Source organism: Schistocerca nitens, chromosome 1 (genome assembly GCF_023898315.1).
Source record: "Schistocerca nitens isolate TAMUIC-IGC-003100 chromosome 1, iqSchNite1.1, whole genome shotgun sequence".
Lineage (NCBI taxonomy): Eukaryota > Metazoa > Arthropoda > Insecta > Orthoptera > Acrididae > Schistocerca > Schistocerca nitens.
Genome location: NC_064614.1, coordinates 898150181 through 898175967, shown reverse-complemented (window position 1 = coordinate 898175967; position 25787 = coordinate 898150181).

Sequence of the window (25787 nt, the reverse complement as noted above, 5' to 3'; positions counted from 1 at the left end):
CCGGGACGTTCAGTATCTGCCACACAAACTGATTGGCTCTGTGACTTCTTGGTACTCATAGCCACAGCAAGCCGCATGCGAAATTTCAATCGCTTTACATCGAAGGGCGTGTTTAAATTACTGGGTGTCAATGAAACGAGAGGATTGAGTACATATCCACCTACGACATACTCCGTGATGTGGTGGCCTCTATTACGTTGCGTGATATGTGCTACGCGGCCAGCCCTGTTCCGTTCTACATGTAACAACGAAAACTAACCAGTGACAAAGAGTTTGCGATCATGTTTCTGTCAAATTTTCGAGCTTTCGATTGCACTGCGATCTAGTAACATCTGAAGGTGCTATCCCCTAGACGGGTATTGTAGTTGTAATTTATTCTCGCGATTGGAATTACAGTCGGTCTACCACGATATATTTCTTTTTTGAGGTATTTAATGTTTCATTAATTTTCAACATTGTTTCATCTGAATGTAGAAATTTAAAGTAAATCGGCGAAAAACTTGTAGTAAAACGGCCATGAACTTTGAAGTAAATCGGTCAACTACTTTTAGAAATGTTTGATAACAACACAGGGACAGACAGACACACACACACACACACACACACACACATATTCATTAGAAGATTTATAGAAATTTGAAGTAACTCGGCCAACAAGTATTAGAGAGTTTCATTTTTATATATTTTTATATGTATGTAGCAACATACATACATGTTTCAGATCAGGTTACCAAATCTTACGTAGACAGTCATCTTCCACTTGTCTTGAAGGTAAAGTGTGCAAAATTTTATCAAGATCGGAATTACATTCCTGTAATTTTTATATCGTTGCACCTTAGTCTTTGCATAAAATTCTCGTATTGCTTCCTTTTCCCAACTTAGAACTGCAGACGATCTTCTAGTCAGATCGTCCATCCTGTTTTAGCTTTCCCGTGGTTTCCATAAATCGCTTCAGGCAAATGCCGGGATGGTTTTTTGGAAGGCCGCGGCCGACTTCCTTCCCAATCCTTCCCTATTCCGACGGGACCGATGACGTCGCTGTTTGGTTCCCTCCCCCGAATCAACCAAGCAACCAACCAAGCGTCAACCTCGCTTTGCAGTTTTTCGGGATGTAATTGACCTACTGTGATGCAAGCGAAGCCATTGTTTTTGTGATTTTTCATGTTACTGATTACATAAGAAATAACACGAGGTGCCCATTAAAAAAGAGCGAACGTAAATTTGTGTTGAAAATAATATTTGCTTACGTTTTAGAATGTATTACAATATTTGTTTTGAGGAGCCCCCACCTTATATACATACCCGTGAAAGTGGGCCGTTGTCCCATGGACATTTGCACTTGAACGCTTAACTAGGCCACCCTGTGTAGTATCTTTGCTCTTGACAGAAGATGAAGTGGCATGGCCTCTCTACTCTGTCTTCCAACAGAGCAGCAGAGCGATGGACAGTTTTCTTGCAAGTAGTCTGGACGTCCCCGCCTAGACTCATTTGCGTCTTAATGAGGTTCGAAACGAGTTTCACCCAGTGCGAGCTTTTAATTTTTTCCCATTTAGTTTAAGACCGCAACTTGTTCGTTATGCATTCCAGTGGAGAGCGCCGCGAAGAGCGCTTCCCTCCAAATGGGCCGGCAGCAGACGGGACAGCCGATGGCTGTCGAGGGTGGGACCCGGGCAACGGGAAGCGCGCCGGCGCACAGCCAGCCTAGCAATTAGTGGGGCCCGTCTGCATCTACTGGCCGGGCAGCCGCCGCTACACGGCAGGACTCCGGGAAACAGAGCGTCCGCGTCCGTGTGTCGAGTGCTGCGGGCGGGATATGGGCCCCAGGCGTAGCGTAAACGCGATACGGCGCAGTTACTGATACAACGCGAGGCCCGCCGCTCCGACTGCAAAAACCAGCACTATGCGGTTAAGAGTAAAGTGTGGTGGAGTAAAAAAGTTGCATATGCTTTCGTGTTTGTTCTCCCCTGTCTTATCAAACAGGAACAAAGCGCTTATCTTTATTTGTTAACTGGTTATGGGCGGCCTTTATTAAACTCTTAAATACATAGGTACTATCTGAAAGGGAAGAGGACAGAGAGAGATGAGAGAGAGAGAGAGAGAGAGAGAGAGAGAGAGAGAGAGAGAGAGAGAGAGAGGGAGAGAGAGAGAGAGTGAGAGAGAGGGAGAGGGGGGGGGGAGAGAGAGAGAAAACGAAAATGTGAAGAAGAAGAAAAAATACGAAACTTCCTAGCAGATTAAAACTGTGTGCCGGACCGAGACTCGAACTCGAGACATTTGCCTTTCGCGGGCAAGTGCTCTACCAACTGAGCTACCCAAGCACGACTCACGCCCCCTCCTCACAGTTTTACTTCTGCCAGTACCTCGTCTCCTACCTTCCAAACTTTACAGAAGCTCTTCTGCGGACCTTGCAGAACTAGCACTCCTGAAAGAAAGGATATTGCGGAGACATGGCTTAGCCACAGCCTGGGGGATGTTTCCAGTACTGGCACACAGTTTTAATCTGCCGGGAAGTTTCATATCAGTACTGGAAACATCCCCCAGGCTGTGGCTAAGTCATGTCTCCTCAATATCCTTTCTTTCAGGAGTGCTAGTTCTGCAAGGTTCAAATGGTTCAAATGGCTCTGAGCACTATGCGACTTAACTTCTGAGGTCATCAGTCCCCCAGCACTTAGAACTACTTGAACCTAACTAACCTAAGGACATCACACACATCCATGCCGGAGGAAGGATTCGAACCTGCGACCGTAACAGTCGCTCGGCTCCAGACTGTAGCGCCTAGAACCGCACGGCGTTCTGCAAGATTCGCAAAAGAGCTTCTGTAAACTTTGGAAGGTAGGAGACGAGGTACTGGCAGAAGTAAATCTGTGAGGACGGGGCGTGAGTCGTGCTTGGGTAGCTCAGTTGGTACAGCACTTGCCCGCGAAAGGCAAAGGTCCCGAGTTCGAGTCTCGGTCCGGCACACAGTTTTAATCTGCCAGGAAGTTTCATATCAGTGCACACTCCGTTGCAGAGTGAAAATCTCATTCAAGAAACAAATACGTCACTTCTGCCGTAAAGGATTTGTCTGGAAATACATGGTTGTAGCTCCTCATAATCTGCATTGAGAAGTATCTTTATTCTTCGTTATCTCTTGAGGGTGACTAATGTCGAACACCTGTATCTGTTTTCACACCATCCGTATCGTGTGATAAATACAGGCGACAGCCTATGTAGAAAAACTGCCTCTACAGTGATGATCAAAGCGGCAGAGTGGGCAACAGTAAACTCACCTTAGGACGGACATAGAGTTCTCTCATGTCCGTCCTATGTGGTGTATTTACTGTTGTTGAGTCGGCCAGAGTGCCGCTATGATCATCACAACCCTACCAACCTTTCTCCCTAGAACTAAGGTCTTTGTCAAAACCGTTTGGTCAAATAGAAACAGAAATTTCAGCCCTCTTCATGTTTCACATTCACCAGTATCACTGGTGGAAAGCGACGTCCCGTGCTTCTGCATAATAAACTTTAGCTGCAGTCTGTATGTTCAAAAATGTTCAAATGTGTGTGAATTCCTAAGGGACGAAACTGCTGAGGTCATCGGTCCCTAGACTTACACATTACTTAAACTAACTTACGCTAAGAACAATACGAACATCCATGCCCGAGGGAGGACTCGAACCTCCGGCGGGAGGGGCCGCGAAATCCGTGACATGGCGCCTCAAACCGCGCGGCCACTCAGCGCGGCGCAGTCTGTATGTATGAATCCGAATAGCGTTGTAACGAATAGTTCTTTTGCGCAAATTAAGTTTTATTAATAACTGTAAGTGACGTATATTAAACGGCAAGAATATAGTTTCAACTGAGACTGGAACAAGGAAACTTTACATTTTAACCCATACTTTACTGACAGTTACAGCCTCTTAAATTAAGCAGTCTGCCGGAGAAACTAAATTCTGATCCTCTGCTTTGATTGATCGGCTTTCTATCACTTTCCCCTCCTCGCTCCTCTTTTCTGCAGATTTAGTATGTGCTCCTGTTGGTATAAAGTAAAACTGAGCCATTTGGTTTACGAAATCCTTGCGTTAGCCCTTCACATTGGCCCTTTTGTGCCCGCAATTAGCAAAAGCACTCGAACTCAGCGCTCAGCAATTTTTTGTGCGTAGGCGCGCCCTCCGCGAGGCGGGTACCAGTTAAGTATTCGCCTCCGTCTGAGAAGTTGTGTTCCGCGTTGCGTTAACAGCTCCCCGATGTGCCGTTTCCGCCGCCGTGCTGCTAACTGCCATTACGGGCTCGCCTTATTCGCACACCCGGCCGCTAACTGCCTCTGGAGTCGCGACCTGACCCGCTGATATTCACCCACCGTGCATCTGCCGACCGCCACCGCGACGGATTTCCCGACTTTTTTTTCCCACCAGAAGGCGTTGGGCCGAGCACTAGCGCATCCTGTCGCAGCGCCAGAGGGGGAAACAAAGGGAGTCGCCGGGGCTTATCTCGCTTTCACAGGACATTAAGCCTGTTGTCTTGTCTCAGAAGTGGCCGCAAGAATTACTACACTGTCCGAAAGGCACCACATATCTCCAGATGGTATCCCTTTACTGCGCACGGGTGATCCGGGAAAGCTGCTTCATAAGCTTCGTCAGGCAGATGTTCTGTTGCGTTTCATAAGCTATCTGAATTTGCAATGTGTAGATGGATTGAAGCCTGTTCATCATGTTTTCATGTGACACTGAGTATCAATGGAAGAAATCGGTTTGTGTCCTCAGTATATCAAACGAGTACTTTTGCGAGTGGAGTCTCCAACCAAACCCAAGTCAAACAGAGGTAACAACGTTCCATCTCCATAATAAAGTGACTCACCGGAAGTTGCACTTGTTATTTAACACGGGTCTAAGTTTTTCTGTAACTATGTTCCTAAATATCTAGGTGTCACTCTCATTTAAGCAGCACTAAACGAACCTGTCAAATAAGCTTGACTCAAGAGTAAGCCGGAAACAGCTGGGGAGTAACTGCAGATACGCTATTCAATGGCCGGCCGCTGTGGCCGAGCGGTTCTAAGCGCTTCAGTCTGGAACTGCACGACCGCTACGGTCGCAGGTTCGAATCCTGCCTCGGGCATGGATGTGTGTGATGTCCTTAGGTTAGTTAGGTTTAAGTAGTTCTAAGTTCTAGGGGACTGATGACCTCAGATGTTAAGTCCCATAGTGCTCAGAGCCATTTGAACCATTTGTGCAGTGGTTCGGTTTCAACGAAAAATTGAAAGATGGTAATATAACAATGGCCGACCTGATTCATTGGTGGAGTGCAGGAAAGTGATTATCACCTCCAGTACGACCATGTTTGTTGATGCTCAAACTAACCTGCGAGAAGATGGCCGTAGTAATTCACAGGTACGCGTTTTTTCGTGTATCGATCTCCTATATTTAGTTAACAAAATTTTCTGATGTTATTTTCTCTTTAAATACGGTATTTCATTGCGGATTCGACGTGTGAACATTTTATATCGTCACGAGTCTCATTATTTAGTATTTTTAAGATTTTTTAAAATTCTTCTTCTTTTTGGGTGCATATTGGGGCAACGGTAGTCGTACAAACAACGGCTAGTTAAGTTGTATCCAGGAGTAAAAATAATCTTTGCCTGTTGAGGATAGTTTATGAATTCTTATTGCGTTGTGCTCGCGCTGGGCCCTTCGTCGGTCGGCTGCATTCTTCAGTTGCGGAAGCGTTTAGCTGTGTGAGTGTGTCGATGTGACTGGTATGAAATTGCACCCATATCGAGATTATGTTCAGTGTGAAGAAATTCATTATGTGCTGTGGCAAAGGGGACTTTTCTAAATCGATGTAATTCGAACTGGGTTTTTGCAGAAGGATCAATTCCAATAATAAATTTGTGATCCGCAGTTAACTGTTGTCAGTTAAATCGTTTATAATCGATTTCGTAATACGCTACTCAAGGAACCGTATGATTGCCCAATTGGAGAAACGGACGTGGAGAGGAATAATGTGCAATGTCGCTGTTTCTTCGTGGCATTGTTACAAACGTTAAGGAAATATCTCAGTGGAGTTATTGTTGTCGGAGTGTACATGATTCAAAACAAAATTGGTATCGTGTGGCCCATTAGACTGAACCCGCACTGTCGGGGGATTATTTTTATTTATTTTTTAATCCGTGAGTGAATTCCGGAAGCGGCCTCGTGCGGGGATTGCTGCTAATGACGGCGACTCATCGATCGGGATGGTCTGTTGGCTGCGGTCTGAATTTTCAGCCTACCAGCTGGCCCGTACCCTGCTATAATTACCACCGGGGGGAAATCACCGGCGAATGCTGCAGGGGTTGCACGGGGAACCAGCAGCCGCGGTCGTCCTCTCTCTCGCCCCACAGCAGCGGCTGCCCTCTGTCATCATTCACGCCCTCTTCCTAACTGCTCGCTAGCTATGCTCTCCTTAGCTTAGCTAGTCCGATCGAAAGGAGATGAATTTCAGTAAGACCAATAACACGTTCGCACACTCAAACGTGGCTACTCATCTATAATTTTTTTTCCAAAGATGACCTTAATGCCACACCGAGAGTCCGCGATGATGGTGGCATTTTCACTACAATTTTTTTTTCGGTCATTGAACGTATATGCACTGTATAGTGACTACCGATTTCGGCGGTGGCCATCTTCAGATCTGTTGCAGTAAAAGTAAAAGTAAAACTATGATTTACGACTGAATCACAACAAAAATAATGAACTGCAATTCACGTTTGTGTAGCCTCTACGAGTAATGTAAGTAAAATGTTCAAACATGCCAGTTTTATCGCGATACTCAGTATGAAACGCATGCTGTACGGGATTCACACGTTACAGTTTAATGTAGATGGGTGGTACTGGGATCTTCGCATAATTCTACACAGACAAGGTAGGTGACGAACGTCTAATGACTGGTATTTTGAAAATATACCTAGCTACCTTCTCTGTGTATACTTATGTAAAGATACCAATAACATCCGTCTACGGCACTTTTAAAATGTGACCTGTGCATTTTCTACAGTGAAACGAACGACAGGATACATTCTGTACTGAGCATTTGTATGATACTGGTATGTTTGCACATTGTACACACCTTACTTGTAGACGTTATACAAATGTGAATTGCAATTTATTACTTTGGTTGTGATGCAGTCGTCAATAGTGGTTTCCCTTTTATTGTTGCTGTAACAGATCAATTGCTCAATTTTCGCTGGTTGATTTGGGGAGTAAGGGCCAAACAGCGTGGTCATCGGTCTCATCGGATTACGGAAGGATGGAGATGGAAGTCGGCCGTGCCCTTTCAAAGGAACGATCCCGGCGTTTGCCTGAAGCGATTCAGGGAAATCACAGAAAACCTAAATCAGGATGGCCGAACGCGGTTTTGAACTGCCGTCCTCCTGAATGGAAGTCCAGTGTGCTACCACATTGCGTGATCTCGATCGGCAACAGATCAAAAGATGGTTTACGGCGAGAACGGTAATCACGATAAAGCGCGTATGCAATCATTCACTGAAAATAGTTACTCTATAACTACCGAAATATTACATGGATAAACGCAGCGGTATACTCTAATATCAAACATGCAAACAAAAGAGCTGTTGTAAAGCAAACATGGGAAAGACGTATTCAGCACGAGGAACTTAGCAAAATGTTAACGCATCTAAGCTTTCTAGAACATGCGCGCTGTAAACGAGAACAGAACACCAGGCATCAACTGGAGGAGAGGAGACATTATGCACAGAAAAGTAGAGCAAAGTGCTAAAACGCAATCTAGGTGACTGTGAGATGTATGTGGAAGTGGTTGTTACGAAAACTTTCTTCCCTGGCTGAGGTCACCAGATGGCGGTAACAGTGGGCCGTTGGTTAGGGTCATGATGGCGGAAGAAATTATCTTAATAAGTTACCAGTGAAGAGGGAATACAGTGCTTCTTCTTACCACTCTACGGAGTAAAGACATTGGACACTACCAAAAGCCGGCCGCGGTGGTCTCGCGGTTCTAGGCGCGCAGTCCGGAACCGTGGGACTGCTACGGTCGCAGGTTCGAATCCTGCCTCGGGCATGGATGTGTGTGATGTCCTTAGGTTAGTTAGGTTTAAGTAGTTCTAAGTTCTAGGGGACTGATAACCACAGCAGTTGAGTCCCATAGTGCTCAGAGCCATTTTTTGACAGTACCAAAAGTACTGTTACACTTAGGACAATGTAAACAAATAACTGATACTAAAGGTGTGTCAGCTGCACCTATCCTTCTGCATTTTTCAAAGAACAACGGATCGCTTGATTTTACTTTGCTTTTTCTTACAATTGCCACCACTGTACGGCTACAACACTCATATTGAGGGAAAAACTGGTAAACAACTGGTGTCACGACAATGTCATGTGACCAGCGGGGGCTATCCAATGTTGTCATGGTAATCATTCTGTCTGTAAACGGCCTAACCTGAGCTACTTCATAGTACGTGGAGGCGTGCATGATACGATACAGTATGCACCATACAGTAGGCACCAACATACTACTGAATGGCGTAATGCTCGACTTCTAAGCTGGTGGCGTGACTGGAACGGTCACGCCACTTACTAACATTGTTGTCAAGACATTCTCGCGCGACTTCGTCTGATTCTTGATTCCCAAAAACCAAGACGGAACGTCGGATCCCCCCAATTTGGTAACATTTTTATTTCTTTCCTTTTTTTTGAGTGAGGTTAACAGGCAAAGAATTTGATTGGAAATGCAAGTCGCATTTTTACTTGGAGGAATGTAAACGCCACACAATGCACTTCATGTTCGATTTCGAGGCTCTCAGCCTCATTGTTAGACGATCCTTACTCACAACGAATATGCAGCAAACAGATGAAATACGTAATAGAATTGCATTCCGTATGTACTAACATACTTGCACTGTTCTTTCGTTAGTGCGACTGATTAACGGCCCTTACATTGATATCAAGCATATAGACCTACACAGATTACAAATTGTACAGTAACTGACAACCCAGTTTGTAAAGTGACGCTATCTATCTTACGTATTTGAGAATAACCTAATGGTGTTGGCACTTTGTTTACATCTTAGTTTAACAAAAATTGCCAACACCATTATGTCACACCTAAATACATAACTTAAACAACTACACCTGTATGTACGAGGCTTGTCAGTTACTACATATATTTGAAATTTATGTATTCTTGATATAAAACTCACGGTTGTCAGAGGTCAATAAATTTGTTGGCACATACCGTACACAACATTTAATGTAACTGTATTAGTTTTTTCACTGGTTTATCATATGTCTGAGTTGTGACAAGTATGTCCCGTGATGCGGCTAGCGTCCTCGAAATCTACCACAGTATAAAAAGGAGAAAAGCAGTCTGAGGCATTTTTTTCCCCAAATAAATCGTACGACTGCGTTCGCCCTAGCCTCACGAACGATGGAAAACTTTAATCTCACATATTTCATCTACATCCACTCAGTTTGCTCGTAGAGCGCAGAACGTAGCTGTTTATTTGACGAGAAAGTGCCTGAAGCCAGCCGGTAGGTCAGCCACCTTCCGCGCAGTCGCCTTTAGGAAGCTGCGGCGCTGTACCGAGCCGTTGCTCCCTGTTCACGGCGGGTCCTACTTGCTCGACCAGGCACCACCATTAACACGCGACACAATCCGCGTTCGTTAAGGCGTCTACAAATTAGGAGGAGGCAAAAGGAGGTCGATGGCGGACCGGCAACTGAACAGTCTGCTCCCTGCAACCGAAGCGTGCTCGTGAAATATTTACATCATCGGTATTTACAAACCAGCGGTGCGTACTGAATGTGTAATGTGGGAAACAGGGGAAAAAAGGGAGTGAAGAGCGCCCGCCTGCTTAAAACAACACGCGCGTATGCGGTACAGAGCCATGTGGAACAATGGCTTGTTTAAACATCGGATCGCTGAATTATCAGAAAAGCACTGCACGAAAGCGGAGCGGGCAGTATAAACATTTTTCTCTTTCAGCTCCAGTCACACATCGCGACGTTTCGCCTTTCTTTCTACATCTAAATATTTCCTTTAGCACGGTACAGAATAGGTCAGAGTCTACTCTTTTGGATCATCAGTCCTCTGAGTAGCATCTTACACACACACACTCTCAAATGCACCCATCCCCCCCCCCCCCCCCCCGCCCTACTACACACACGCACACACACACATAGACCGACACATACATATCGGGGGTATTGCACTGCTATAAGTATTCTAAATTTAACTTACGCATCCAATGTAGTCGAACTGCCGAGGACCGAACCAGTAGCATTCGTCTTAGTACATGGAATGTGAACAACTGCTTCATACTATGCGTAAAAAAAAAAAAAAGTGTGAGAAATCTTATGACCCATATCCATATGACATATTTCTATCTTTTATCTGTGGGGATATATGTGGTGAAAGTTTGCCCATACATTTTTGGTACATCCTGTACGTTAGTTACGGACAGTACGCTCAGTGATGGCTGTGCATTACCGTCTCAACACGCGCCTCTGTCAAATACATGAGCAAAAATTGCAAATTCATGTTGCGATGAACATATGGATTTAACATTAAAGAAAGGTCCGTAATGAGTATATAAAGGGTAGTTTGAAAATAGCAGTAATTGCAGAAAGACATCCTCACTTATATGGTTCAACCGTGTGTTAAGCTGATCGTTTCCATCGTTGCAAGCAAAAGAAGAGAGGCCATCTGTTCAAAATGTTCAAATGTGTGTGAAATCTTATGGGACTTAACTGCTAAGGTCATCAGTCCCTAAGCTTACACACTACTTAACCTAAATTATCATAAGGACAAACACACACACCCATGCCCGAGGGAGGACTCGAACCTTCGCCGGGATCAGCAGCACAGTTCATGACTGCAGCGCTTTAGACCGCTTTTTTTTTTTTTTTAATCTCATTCTGTTCGCTTTTGTTCGTTGCGTCTGCTCGGAGCGGACGTCGTAAGACATCCGTTTAAGTTCGTTGATGATCGATTAACTCAGTTTTTTTATTACAGAGGGCACGTAACCCTCTGACCGAACACGCTGAGCTACCGTGCCGGCAAAAATTAAATGCAATGATCATGTGGCACTGATGGCTGGGAGGTCCCCGTCCGAGGGAGACCGCTCGGCGAATCCCGCACTGCTATGCGTAACATTTATTTCAGAAGCAGCAGCTATGTTTATAACGTTTTTTTTTTCTTTTTACTTTGAACCTGGTCCCCTGTTTAGAGAGGTGATAGTATGCGCCAAAACAAGGAAAATTTTCCAGTAAACATGACCTCTACAATGAATAACTTAAAGTGCTTTTAACACTAGTTCTTTACCGCTTCTGTGAAACACATATTTTCTATTGCAAGCTCTTTGCTGGCGTGAACGACCTACAGGCACAGGCACTGAAGAGGTAAGTGAACAAACCGCAACCCAGAAAAAAAATGGCTCTGAGCACTATGGGACTTAACTTCTGCGGTCATCAGTCCCCTGGAACTTAGAACTACTTAAACCTAACTAACCTAAAGAAATCACACACGTCCATGCCCGAGGCAGGTTTCGAATCTGCGACCGTAGCGGTCGCGCGGTTCCAGACTGTAGCGCCTACAACCGCTCGGCCACCCTGGCCGGCGCAACCTGGCAAGAAATGTCACTGATAAATACGTGTGAAGTGCTCCGACATGCACGAAAAATGTAATGGAATTTACTGCCAATTTCACGGAATCTAATACAATTTCAGTATAAGTTTTATAGAATTAATTCTTGAAGTCGTGTTTTATTCAATATTGCATTTTTGAGTTGCGTCACTGTTCTTGTCGGGGTGCAAAATGGGAACACATTGTTGCGTTAATTTGAAGCAGCAGAGCCTCTACTGTGAACTACTTGTTGTTCCATACGACCCTGCGTTTGTCAGTCATTGCTAAAGAAGGTGCTCAATGGGGTGGTCCCTTCATAGTAAGGCATGCTTGTGTCTGACGCATCAGGAAATCACGAACACTCTCAAATATTCCAGGTTGGTCTCGGATGAGCTGGCAGGTATTGGTGTATTCGTGTAGTGTTTGTACATCAATAATATGGATTGCACTAATTTTTTCAAATGTTCCTACAACCAAATTTCAAGGTATTAAGATAGGGGCTACGAACTGCCCAACGTAATGGACCGCCCCAACCAATCCATTGCCCATTAAATGTCTGTGCGAGGTGTTCTCGGACGTTTCGTGGAAAATGGGCGCTGTCATGTATGAAGCACATCTAGCATGCTGTATGCATGAACTATAACAGAGGAATGTGTCCTCATTTGTTTACTTCGTTCTGTAAGTCGTTCATAATAGCAAAGAATTAGCACTAGAACACATGTGCTTCACAGTAGCGAAGATGAACAATAGCGCGTAGCTCGTAAGTTATATGTTTCAGAGCCCATGTCTACTAGACTATTTTGTGTTTTTTTGGTCCATACTGCTGCCTCTCAGAGTATGGAATACATTTTGTTAGTATAGAGTGCTAAAAGTAATATATTAAGAAGATTAGCAGTAAGTTTTTGTGTCAGTTCCTCTAACCTGCTTTCTCGGAACGTTGTGTGGTCGGTAACAATTTAATATTCGTGGTTAACCTTCAGACCGTCAGTTAATTGTTTGAGTCGTTTATTAGACAGCCACTTGTAATAGACTTTAGTGTCTCAGCTTCTGATTCTTGAGCGCTTTACTTTACTCATTTTTAGGGGATTCATATAACTTCTTTTCCGTAGACCAGGAGCCTATCTTTATGTAGGGCCAAATGGTGGATCTATACGTGCTGTACGAGTTACTCTGCTAGATGAGGCTGCGTAATCTGGGTCGACAGAATTCTCCTCCGTAATGTGACACCGGTCGTAACAGGACGCGGCGAGGAAGCGGAAATCCTTTCGTTGCGTGTCGGCCCGACGACAGTAGTTGTAAGTTCTTTCTTGCCGTTAAGCCCGCCGGAGAACTGGAGGCGCTGTGAGCCCGAGCCGGCTCACAATGGAGGCGGCAGTCGATTTGGCGTTTTTCCGGCGCATTCCGTGACTGCGCTTCTTCCTCCCGTTTCGCGCAGGCGGTTCCGTTGGCCGCGGCGAACACCTGCAGGCAGGCGGGAGAGCGAAACCGCAGCCGACCGGAGAGGAGGCAGCAGCCATGTGTTGCTTCGCCTCGCTGGCTGGAGGCTGCAGTCGCGGCCTAAGACACGTTCCTCCAACCTCGAATCTACAAACCAGTCGACTCCAACCGAAGAAGCACTCGCACTTTGTAAGCGTTGTTTACGTCGGGTCTCTTCAATAACTAAACATCTGATGGTATGGATTTTCCATTACCCCAACGTGCTCACATCTAGGTGATTATTCTGCAAGTCACAACTAGGTGTTTGGCAGACGGTTCGTAAGAACATTTTCAGATTCTTCTCGACTGTTCCACTCTCCGATAGCAAGTGATAAAAAGGAACTTATATCTTTCCCGCGACCTTTGATTTCTCTTGTTTTATTACGATGGCCTTTCCTCCTTATACAGGGTAATTCAGTTGCCTCTACTTATGGTTTTTTTGCAACCAGCAACGCCTTCAAATATCACACGCAAGATTTTCGCATTCTCTCACCCACTACACAAAAACTATTAGTCTTACAGAAGAAATGAACAGGACCTTTTGGTCAGTTAAATTTTGTACTAGGATACGTTTTCGCTAGAGAGTGCATTTTTCGAACTACGCAAGGCATCGTACAAAAGTGATTTAAAAACGCGTTTTTCTTGAATAATTGGAAAACTGTGACGTCCACCGTAAACGCATACCAGTACAAAAGTTAATTACATTCATTTCCATATAAAAAGGTCCTGTTCATTTTTTTTATGTAGGACTAATACTTTGCGCATAGCGTGCGAGAGAATGTGACAATCTCGCACTTGGTTTTGGAGAGTGTTGCAGGTTACACAAAACCCATACCTATGGGCAACTGAATTACCCTGTTTAGAATGGGGTAAACAAAAATTTTTTGTTTCGAGGGAGAAAGTTGGTGATCGAAATTTCGTGAAAAGCTCTCGCTCTAATGAAAAACGCTACTCTTAATGATTGTCGTCCCAAATCGAGAATTATACCCGTAGCACTCTCTCCCCTGTTGCTCTACAATACAAAACGTGCTGGCCTTCTTTGAATTTTTTCGCCGTCCTCTGACAGATTCCATACTACGCAGGTGACAATAAATCACAGTCTTTAGTTCGCCTACCCTACAGTATTTTCTATATAAAGGCTCCAATTTAAGTTTTTCGTAATTGTGATTCCTAAGAATTTACTTGAATCTACAACCTACTAATTGGTGTTTTTTTATCGTGTAACCGAAATTTAATGGGCTTTTTTTTGTTTAGAGTCAACTGCCACTTTTCGTACCTTGCAGATATCTTGTCTAAATCATTTTACAATTCTTTATGATCTTCTGATTTCACTAGACGCTGATTGTCTCAAAATAGTTTAAAAGGGTAGCTCAATTTGTTTCCTAAATCATTTATATAGGTTAAGAACAGCAGAGGGCCTAAAACACTTTCTTGGGCAAGCCCAGGTATCATTTCGGTTTCAGTAGACGACTTCCCGTCAATTATTACGAACGGTGACACACCTGATATGGCACTTTTCACCCACCATTGCTGGATATTTAACTGCTGTTTCACTTTCTCAATAGGCACACTCATTTGTACAGTCACTGTCCGCCTGCTTAGCTCAGTGATAGCGTACTTGCCTTCCATGAAACGGGCCTGGGTTCGACTCCCGGCCGGGCTGGAGATTTTCTCCGTTCGTGGAGTGGGTGTTGTGTTGCCCTTATCATCAGCGGCACGCAAGTCGCCCAATGTGGCGTCACCTGAAATAAGACTTGTAACTCGGCGGCCCAGTTCACTCGGAGGGGGACCTCCCGGCCATCAATGCCACACGATCATTGCATTTAATTTTTTTATACATTCACTTGTGTGATAGATAGTTTATTTGTTACTATATGTATTGCCAGTCACTTCGAACTTAAGTTCAACGTCAGGAAAACATTCAGGGACAGTAACGGAGAAAAAGTAATTCTGGTGTGTTATGTACCCTTCGCACACACCGCAACAGAAAATTTTGAAGTACAGACGTGCATAAGCATGGACAGACTCGTATCAATCTAAATACTCACCTGACGATGAGCTGGGACTCGTAATGCCTAGTGGCAAATGCATCTATGAAATATACATGACATAAATGTATGTAAGTTTTGAAGCTGACAATAGGTTTGCGAAATCCAGGTCTCATACTACAGTAAAGGACAATCTAAAATCGCAATAAATGTGTCATTCCTGCGTGCTGACGTGCGAGGCTGCACTGAGATGGAATGTCATAGACGTCCCACGAACCGAAAAATGGTTCAAATGGCTCTGAGCACTATGGGACTCAACATCTTAGGTCATAAGTCCCCTAGAACTTAGAACTACTTAAACCTAACTAACCTAAGGACATCACACACACCCATGCCCGAGGCAGGATTCGAACCTGCGACCGTAGCAGTCGCGCGGTTCCGGACTGCGCGCCTAGAACCGCGAGACCACCGCGGCCGGCTCCACGAACCGACTTCATGCAACACTTCTACCCCATTATTAGGTAAGGAACTCGTTCCTTTTGGAATTTTGAACAACATCAACACAGATAGCTGATCCTGTGAAAAATTGGTGGAAAATATTCAGCGATCAACGGGCAGGATTACAATTCGAGAGAAGAAGGGTTCAGAGTTTCATCTGGCAATCCGGACTAATGTTTTCCGTGTACCTCAAAAACATTTGAGACGAATCTGGAGGACTCGGACGGTATTCTTTCTCGACCGTGTTCACGCGATCTACTGACCTCGTCCCTGACGAGGCGAATACCACGATCGTCCTTCCTTCGCAACAGACCGTCTCCGCAGCAAGGCAGCCCTGTGTGTTGTTGCAGCCAGGAACGTGATCGCCGTCACCGATTGCGAGAGCTGAAGCCACTCAGTGAAAGCGCAATGGAGACGCCGGAGGGCTGCCGGCGCGTAATCGCGTTCTGGGAGAGGAGACCGCAGCGCGCCAGACTTGCAAATGCGGCGGCGGTGCCTGGAATCACATTAGCGCCCCGACTGACGACTGACGAGCAGCCTGAAGCCCCGCTCGCTGCCTGTCTTATGCAAGGCCCTTCATACCTGCGTGACTACTGCGCCCTGCGTCCATTCGAACTTGCTTACTCAATTCAAGCCTGGGCCTCCCTAGACAGTCACCCCCTCACACCACATCTCGACACCCTAACCCTGACCCTAGACCACCACACAAGCAATTATCCGTCTTTCGCCCTGAATCTCATTCAATGGAGTAGAATTGCCTTCAGTGATGAGTTGGGCTTCGAGCTGAGCCCCCGTGACCACCGAAGACCTGTCTGAAGACATCCCAGGCAGCCATGGAGTAGTACCAACCTGACTGTCGCCCGTCGACAACCAGAAATGACAGTCTGGGGTGCCATTCTGTTTCATAGCAAGACCCCTGTGGTTGTCAGCTGCGGTACCCATACAGCAAAGCCGTGCATCGACGATATTCTACGTTCCCTTTTGTTGCCCTTCATGGCAGACTGTCCTGGGCTTACATGTCAGCAAGATAATGCCCGCTTGTCTTCATGCTTGCCGAACCCTAACTTGGCCAGCAAGGTCTCCAGATCTATCCCCGATTGGAAAAGTTTGGAGTATTATTGGCAGGGCTCTCCAACTACATTGGGATTTTTGACGATCTAATGTACCAATTATACGGAATTTGGGGCAATTATCCCTCAGGAGAATGGCCAACAATTCTATCTATCATTGCCCAACCGAATAAGTGCTTGCATAAGGGCCAGAGGTGTATCAAAGCGTTATTGAATTGCTCAATTTGTGAAGCTCTTTCTCTTGAGTAAATCATCCAGTTTTTCTGAAACTGTACTCATTTGTTTGTCTGCGCATGTTCATTAAATCTACCAGTTTCCATACCATTCTAATAGTTCTTTCGTGGTGTATCGATCTTTTTTTGGTGTCGAGTATATTTACGTTCATACGTTTCTTTACTATGCTTATCTACTCCTTATACTTCAAAATTTTCCGTGTGGTGTATGGCGGAGGGTACTTAACACACCAGAATGATTTTCTCTCTTTTACATTTCTTCAGTGGTCTCCTGATCACGAGCTTGGATTCGAAATGATTGTCAATAAACAGAGTATAGTAATAAAGAATATATATATATATATATATATATATATATATATATATATATATATATACATACGAGGAAAGTTTGTGTATATAATTTGCTACCGCTACGCCAGATAAGTCGTTCAACAGTAGGTATTTAGTGCTTCCCGTGAGAAGCCGGAGTAGGTCGCTAGTAATATATAAATTTGTGTTTGTTCCGTGACTATTAATAGTATCTTGAACCACAATTACCGACGAAAACGAATATAAAAAATACTACTGTCCAAAGGGAATTTGAATGTGACGTTGTAAACGCAATACACACAACTATTTCTTAAAAAATCTTGCCATTCGAACGAAAATCTTAGTTAGGTATTTCTTTACTCATAATGGAAACTGTTCCATAGGTCCGAATGCCATTTATTCTTGGTGGTGACGGATGGTGGTGTACTCAACACGCACTGAAACTATTTGTAGCACTATTGTCGTCGTGCAACAGTTCTTTGCTCAGGCCGCTCTTGCAGACGCGACTTACAGAGCAATGGACTGTTGGCTGCTCCATGTATCCCGATTCACGTCGAAACAGTCAGCTCTAAACTGCCGAGTACCAAGAGGAGCAGTCACACCAAGTCGACAAAGTCCAAATGCACAAAATTTCTCGATGGCTCTGTACGTTCCTTTCAACGTCTTTCTTCAAGTCTAGGGGCTTACCCTCGAAGAAAGCGAAGTGTTCTCTCTAATCATGTCGTTGCTGAAAATACGCTGTTACACTCATGCCTCTGTAGTGTACGTATATCTCGCCGATAGTAATGAAGGCTTAAAATGACAGTAGAATGGTATTGGGAATCTACGAGTAAAGTTTGTGGTTAAGGATAAACAAAACGAGGGCAAAAGTGATAATGAGTAGCAAAGATGAAGAATGCGAAGTGGCAAACATCTAAATTAATGTCACAGTAGAAGAAGTGAAAATAATTCTTGTATCTAGGAGTAAGATTACGCAAAATGGATGACATGAGAAAGCTAAAACAATAAAAGGAGTATAGTGCTACAATGCGGGATTGATAGAGAAAGTTAACGCCAGGAGCTCAGTCTTATACAGAAATGAAATGTGGACGATGGAAGACTGGTGAAGAAGACAGAGGAAGCACTTGAAATATGGCGCTGGAAAAGGACATTAAAAAGTGGAAAGGTACTAGAAACGAAAGGCGAGCTTAGATGTCTAAGGAGAGCCCGTACCATATGAAGTGGTCATTTTCTGGGCACGTAATAAATCATTCAAGGATATTTATCTTGACAGTGTGGAAAAACTATACAGGAATCTAAAGAATGTTGAGTGTAGGAGATGAGCTATTATGAAGAGATTAGCAATGGGTAGAAACAAATGGATCGTGGCATCAAACTAGTCCAAGAACACATTGTTCAATATGGGAACTCGAAACGATGAAATTGTGTTTGGGACGAGGCGGATTCAAGTCTTCGAATGATAATCCTAATTTAGCTTGCTCTAAATCACACGAACAATGCTGGGTTCATTCTTGTGTAGACCGTGGCCTTTCTGTTCCGTCGAAGTTATTCTTTTGAGCTATCACCCTTACTCTAGTGACCTCGACGCCGACGAGTTTTTAAGCTTAAACCTTCCTTTGCAATACCCTTTATTGGGGACAGTTTCATCGTTAAGTACCTAGCCTTTACACCGATGATCCTCTTCACATGAGTCTGCTAAAAAGGTATCACTGTCCATGATTTATTACCAAAGCTGCCTTTCGCTGTGCCTTCTGATCTCGATTATCATCACTGCCGTTTTCGTGTTGCACTTTGCTTCTGCTAACATGCAATATCAGCGTTCTGAGGAATCACCTCAGTTTTTCGAGACAGAGCGCGCACACGCTATCGCACAAGGTACAGCACGCGAAAGCTGTGCACATTGCAAGTGAGCAGTAAAGCACGGACCTTGCAGCGATCGTGGCTTGGAGGAGGAGTCGGACAGACTATCGACCTGCTCCGTCGACCGTGACGCGTCGGCAGCCAGTGAAAGTCGCGGCTGAACTTGACCGCCACTCTCAGCCTCTGGACCTCACGAGTTCTGCGAGCCGTGCCGCCGACCGACAAGTCGCCACCGCAGTCAGTCGAGAGAGTAATGTACGCCGGCGTCAGAAGTCATCTGTTACAAAGCTGTACTGGTAACTGTATAATCCGAAAATACCCATGTCCTTCGCTCCAGGACCCAAACACATAGTATTAGGCAACGATACAGGCTTCCTCTCTTCCATAATTTTTACTCTCTGGTACTCTCTCTCATTTGACAGGTGAGATACATGAGATCATCTCAGCACGTGCTTCAGCTACCTCTTCCGTCTTCTGGGACGAGTCTCAGTAAACATATCTTGCCTGCAGAGGTCATTATCATGTATTGGTATTTGTCAAAAACGTTCTGGATTATTGTATAAAAAGAGCCGCCATGTGCATTGTTGCTTTTAATATTAGTTGTGGTGCCCAAATACCGCTAACGAGAATCTGATAAATATACTGAAACAGAATTTTGAATCAGTTCTGTGTGTGTGACATGTTCACCTCCGTCCACCAATAACGATTTCAAAACCAACATTAAAATATGCAAAATTCTTGTAGAATAACCGTATGTGCAGTAATATACATACATGAAAATTCCTCTGAAACAGACTGGTTGCTCAGTACGTCCTCATACAAACGCATGAGATATTTTTACGCCAGATTTTAAACACTGTCCTCCAGTATAGTTAATCGCTCATACGTGAAGGCGTACGCCGAAGGCCGCGCGGGATTAGCCGAGCGGTCTTAGGCGCTGCAGTCATGGACTGTGCGGCTGGTCCCAGCGGAGGTTCGAGTCCTCCCTCGGGCATGGGTGTGTGTGTTTGTCCTTAGGATAATTTAGGTTAAGTAGTGTGTAAGCTTAGGGACTGATGACCTTAGCAGTTAAGACCCATAAGATTTCACACACTTTTGAACGTTTTTGAACGTACGCCGGACTCAAGTCTTCACAGGTGACACCAACCGCTTGCAAGCCATCAAAAAGCTTCCCTATGCTTTAGCTTATAATAAGGGAGATTAGGGCACATTTCGAGGCATATAGATAGTGATATTTTCTTTGCTCAGTATGATAAGGGAACAGAACAGTAATCACTTTAGCCGGTACGAAGTACACTTCGGTACGCGCTGTACAAGCGCTTACGGATCATATATAAATTGCCTCATTTATGGAGGCAAAATACATTCCTCCTGGAAGCTCAGAACCCTCTACGTAGATTTCAGCTTCAATGCATTTGTGCTTCAGTCGCTTACAAGGGCATTTTCGTTAGCACCTACGAAGCTATTTCATTGTGAGCACCAAGCAGTTATGTGCAATGGCCGTCCTTATGGAACATTAGTACTTTGTACATCTTGTTAAGAAACCAACGGCTTGAAATTTCCGGTACATCTTGTTAAGAAACTAACTACTATAAAATTTCCCACAATGGACAGTAAGGGGTCACAGCAGAACACGTGCTGGAGTTGGAATGTGGATGCGGAAGCAACATATATGAAGTAATTGTCATGATTCCCACTGCGACTGTGTGACACTGAAAAGCTTCGCAGCCAGCCTGCTGTGGACGGACAAGCTTAATTAGGTGGTACCACACAACTTGTCACAGATCATTTATCATGCTCGTAAGTAACCATGCGAAAGTACCTAACGTAAATTATACTGTGACTCCAATCACTAACATTTCATCTAAGAGGTACTTTATAATCACATCCATTGATTTTCTGTCGGTGTGTCGGATATAAGAGAACTATTCACATTAAATTTTAGTATTGTTGTCGTCATAGTATTATTTACATTCAGTAGATTGGCTTGATACATTACAGACCGATGAACTGTGTCATCGAAACAGGTAGTCAGCAAAACTTTGTTATTGAAGCAGCAGCATATCCTGCCCATCATGACGTTCGGCTGCCAGATCCGAACTGTGTATCACGAGCAGTTATCGACTAGATTGGATATTTCCTTATAATGATTGACAGTTTGCATTACAATTCGACAGCAGCAATTTTTACGTTTGCACACAGATTTAAAAAACGGCTCCGTTGTATATACATATACGAGTAGAAACAACCAGAGGAAGATACTTCAAAGCGGTGTTGTGTGCAACAGAAATCAGCAAAACACACAGATACACGTTTCTATAGGGTTGGTAGCAAAGTGAAGCTGTTTAGCCTATGGAATCTCTGTGACGAAGCTGTGCTTCGAAATGTACGTTTGCGAGTAAAATATTTTGGACGAAATATTCCGGACGGAAGATTGGCCATATTATTAAGATATTTCTCACCGATTGAATTTAACTGGCGAGTATTGTGCATGCAAAAGATATGCCATTTTAATGCATAACTAAGAGAAAAGTGTAAGTAATCATAAAATATTAAATATTGCACGAAAATGAAAGGAAAGCGATAAGCAGTTCAGTCAAGAAGAAATAGAAGATTTGGAAATGTGGTGCGAGTGGACAATTAAGTGAGAAGATCGAGAGACTATTGAGGTACTGAATAGAACAGGGGGAAAAAGAAATAAATGGCCCAACTTGACTGAAAGAAGTGATCGGTTGATAGGAAACATCGCTAGACAACAAGAAATCGTCAGTTTGGTAATGGGGGAAATGTGTGTGGGGGGAGGGGGGTGGGATGAAAGCTAAAGAGGGAGACCAAGGCTTGAATACAATAAGCAAGTTCAAATGGTTATAGACTGCAATAGTAATCCAGAGATGAAGAAATCTACTCAGAATAGACCAGCATGGGGTGCTGCATCAAATTAGTTTTCGGATTGAAGACCACAACAACAACAACAACGGCGAAATTTTCTACCTCAGCAACCACCCGCACTGAAACATCATTCCGTTGCATTTGACATCATACGTTATCAGAGGCTAACAGTTTTGAGTACGAAACTACTACCTGCGTTTTATAGACACTGACGATGTCTCTAGCTTTACAATACTCAACATTATGTATAAAAATACGCTTTACAACACAGCCAAATACCAATACAACAAAAGAACAACAAGGTCGCAAATGACAGCTGTGAAAGCCAATTTTCCTCTCGAGATGTCCATACTTTTTTTTACACACTTTTCTTACATACCGTAAAATGGGCACGCTTTGACCGATTTTCAGATTCAGATATGATTATCATGACTGTTCTTTAATTTCTGTGATATTTATGTTAGTGAGCATAGCGGCTCGTAAAAAATATTACATACTAATTGGAACAATACGTTTTCAAAAATGCAAAGGAAGCGACGGAAAAAACTGTAGATGGTCGAAGTTAGAATGGATTTGAGGATTGATCGTCGCCGCGCGGGATTAGCCGAGCGGTCTTAGGCGCTGCAGTCACGGACTGTGTGGCTGGTCCCGGCGGAGGTTCGAGTCCTCCCTCGGGCATGGGTGTGTGTGTTTGTCCTTAGGATAATTTAGGTTAAGTAGTGTGTAAGCTTAGGGACTGATAACCTTAGCAGTTAAGTCCCATAAGATTTCACACACATTTGAACATTTTTTGATAGATTGTCCGGCCCATACTTCCACCACAACTGTTCTAGCTTTCTGTTTGTGGCCAATATTTCATACACGCAGTGAAACATTGACCACCCAGAAATAAATACGTTGATTTAACTTTTCTTAAATCCTTTATTAATCCTCAAAGCAGAAAAAATCCTAGAACGGTACATAAATTAATGTGAATTATCATCAGAACTGTAAATATAACCGAAGTACTAAGACAGAGTACCAAACACATAACTCCAATTTCAACAGAGCATAGCACCTCCAGTTCCATCCATCTTAAACCTAAACCCTTGTTTCAAAACATCCGTTGCAGTTACAACTAAGGTTATCTGCTCTTCGTTTATCGAGTGAACATCTGGCACCTGTGGCCAAGCAGACTTCATTCCTAGTTTCCGGAGATATTTGGCATTATATGTTATACCTGAATCTTGGCGTGAACCACAACAGTTTGTGATTTGAGCAAGGTATGACTGACACTTGTTTTTGCCGGCCGCGGTGGTCTCGCGGTTCTAGGCGCTCAGTCCGGAACCGTGCGACTGCTACGGTCGCAGGTTCGAATCCTGCCTCGGGCATGGATGTGTGTGATGTCCTTAGGTTAGGTAGGTTTAAGTAGTTCTAAGTTCTAGGGGACTGATGACCACAGATGTTAAGTCCCATAGTGCTCAGAGCCATTTGAACCATTTTTGACACTTGTTTTTCTTAGTTGTAGGCACACTATCAATTACAAATGATTCTTTATGTATATACCGACGGTTAATGCTTGTACTTCTTAGTTCCACACTGTCATTGCCGTCAGCACTGTTTAATAAATTGTATATCTGTAATCCTGGGTCAAAGTAATCCGAAGTAGAGAAATCATGCACATGACCACAGAGATCGTACTATAAGGCATATATATATATATATATATATATATATATATATATATATATATATATATATGAACAAATAACTAATCATTGGTCTGTTCTGAGAATTAATCGAGTAACGTACATGACATAGTTGAGAACAATGATGGGTTAGCAGTAACTGACACCGGCGTATTTAGGACAACCAGATTTTAACACAGTTTGTAGCATACAATCATAAATCACGAAATGTTCGCCAGCTGCTGCGCAAAGAAATCGGCACTACGTGGCCCCATCTAGCGTATATTAATGGAACTTTATCATCAAACAGAATATACTAAACACCCAATTGAGAGCCAGCAGAGAGCTGTAAAATTTTTTGTGTATAAGTGGTCAGAGTAGCCAATACTGTCAAAGTATATTCGGTTTACGCTATATAAAGCATTGCCGCAGATGCAGTCAAGCTAAGCGCCAAGAAAAAACTGTGAAGATAGCCGGATATTCGATCCCAAAGTGTTGGATTTGTAATGTATCGCTTATTCGTGCAGCTACACCGCGGGGAAAATAAATACCTGGAAGGGAACGTAAAATGTTCGCGTCAGGAGTGAGCAGAGGAAGTGTTTTAGAGCAGAGCGCTCGAGCAGTTGGCGCGGTGAATCACTCGGCCTAAGAAGACGGCCCTCCTGCGCGCTGACCGCCAGAGTGAAGTTCACTGCCTCCTCCTCCTCCTGCTGCTGCTGCTGCTGAGCAGCGGCCTCTGCTTGCGCTGGCAGCGGGCGTTACTGGCTGCGAAGCCCAGGCCCGCAGCGGCACAACTAAAACTCTTTTCCTCTGTGGCACGATCACGTACATTTTCTGTATCGTCTTCCACGTGCGTCAGGCGGAAAAACTTCGTTTACGTGACGCCAAGAACGCCGATTCACGTAAAACTTCTTCTGGAGCTGTTACGCTGCACGATTAACTTTCACTAAACCGTGTTGCACGCTCAAACGGATCTGGGGTTACTACTATGTGCGACGAGGTACTGGTAAGCGGACAAGCTGCTGAGTCCAAAGACAAACTTCGTACTTCTGGAAGCTGCGCCAGAATTATTAATAAGATGCCTAGAATACCGACGGTTAGATGAACAGATCCAGAAAGTAATGAAGTACAGAGTCGAATTGGGTAAAAAATAAACTCGATAAAAATGACGCTAACTGGTGCTTATACAGACATTCGGAACGTTGAACACTGAAGATTGCTTGGAGTTACGTTTAGGTGTAGAGTCTTGTCAGGCGTCGCTGTGTTGAAAACGTGTAAGTCGGTCGCTTTTCCCACTAGAGTCGTACTAATCTGAGTTACCAAACTTCAAACTTCTCAAAACAGAGTATTATGTCGAGAATCAGGAATAACAGGATAATTTATGAGGTTATGAAACAGTGCCAGATAAAGCAAATGATGAAGTTTGAAAGATTAAAATGGATAAGGCATAAAGCTGGAAATGCAGAAATTAATTACCCGACCTCGATCTAAATTTTGCCCAATACGAGTACTAGGAAGGATTACAACACCAACAATCGGTAAAATAACTACAGATATATCAACTGACTGACAAGATTCAGCAGGCGATACTGGAGGCAAAACGTTGGGGCAAAGCTTAGTCCTGTGATCATTGTGCAAGTAACCACTGCAGTGAGTGTGATGTGAGGAAGAAATAGAAAATTGGCGTCTAATAGAAACGAAAAAGAAATTGCAACATTTACTGCAAGCACTCACTAATTGGGGTAGTAAAACTTTACAGCTACCTTCAACGTGAAGGTTAGTGTGAACACCACAGAACTTCACTAAGTACGATAGTATTGGAGGTGGTGCGCTCCGACCTTTGAACCAATGTAGTTGTAGGCAGACCCACACTTTAACTCGGACTCTGAATAACTGTGCACCACACTTTGCCAGAGGTGAAAGAGGTGATAATTGACAAATAAAAAGGACTAGGACTGCTCGGAGATCGATTGCGGGTAACCACTCAGGAGTAACACACAAAGAAGCAATGGATGTCCATCCGTTGAAGGGCAAAATAGCACACGACAGGAAAAATATAAAATACTTTTTTAAAAAGGAAAAAACGCGGTCGAATTGTTTTACTGTTGACGGCGTATATGCTATCGGGAGTCGGACCAAGTCACCTGCCGTTAGGGGCCAGTTCTCTGCCAGTCGATAGTTGGG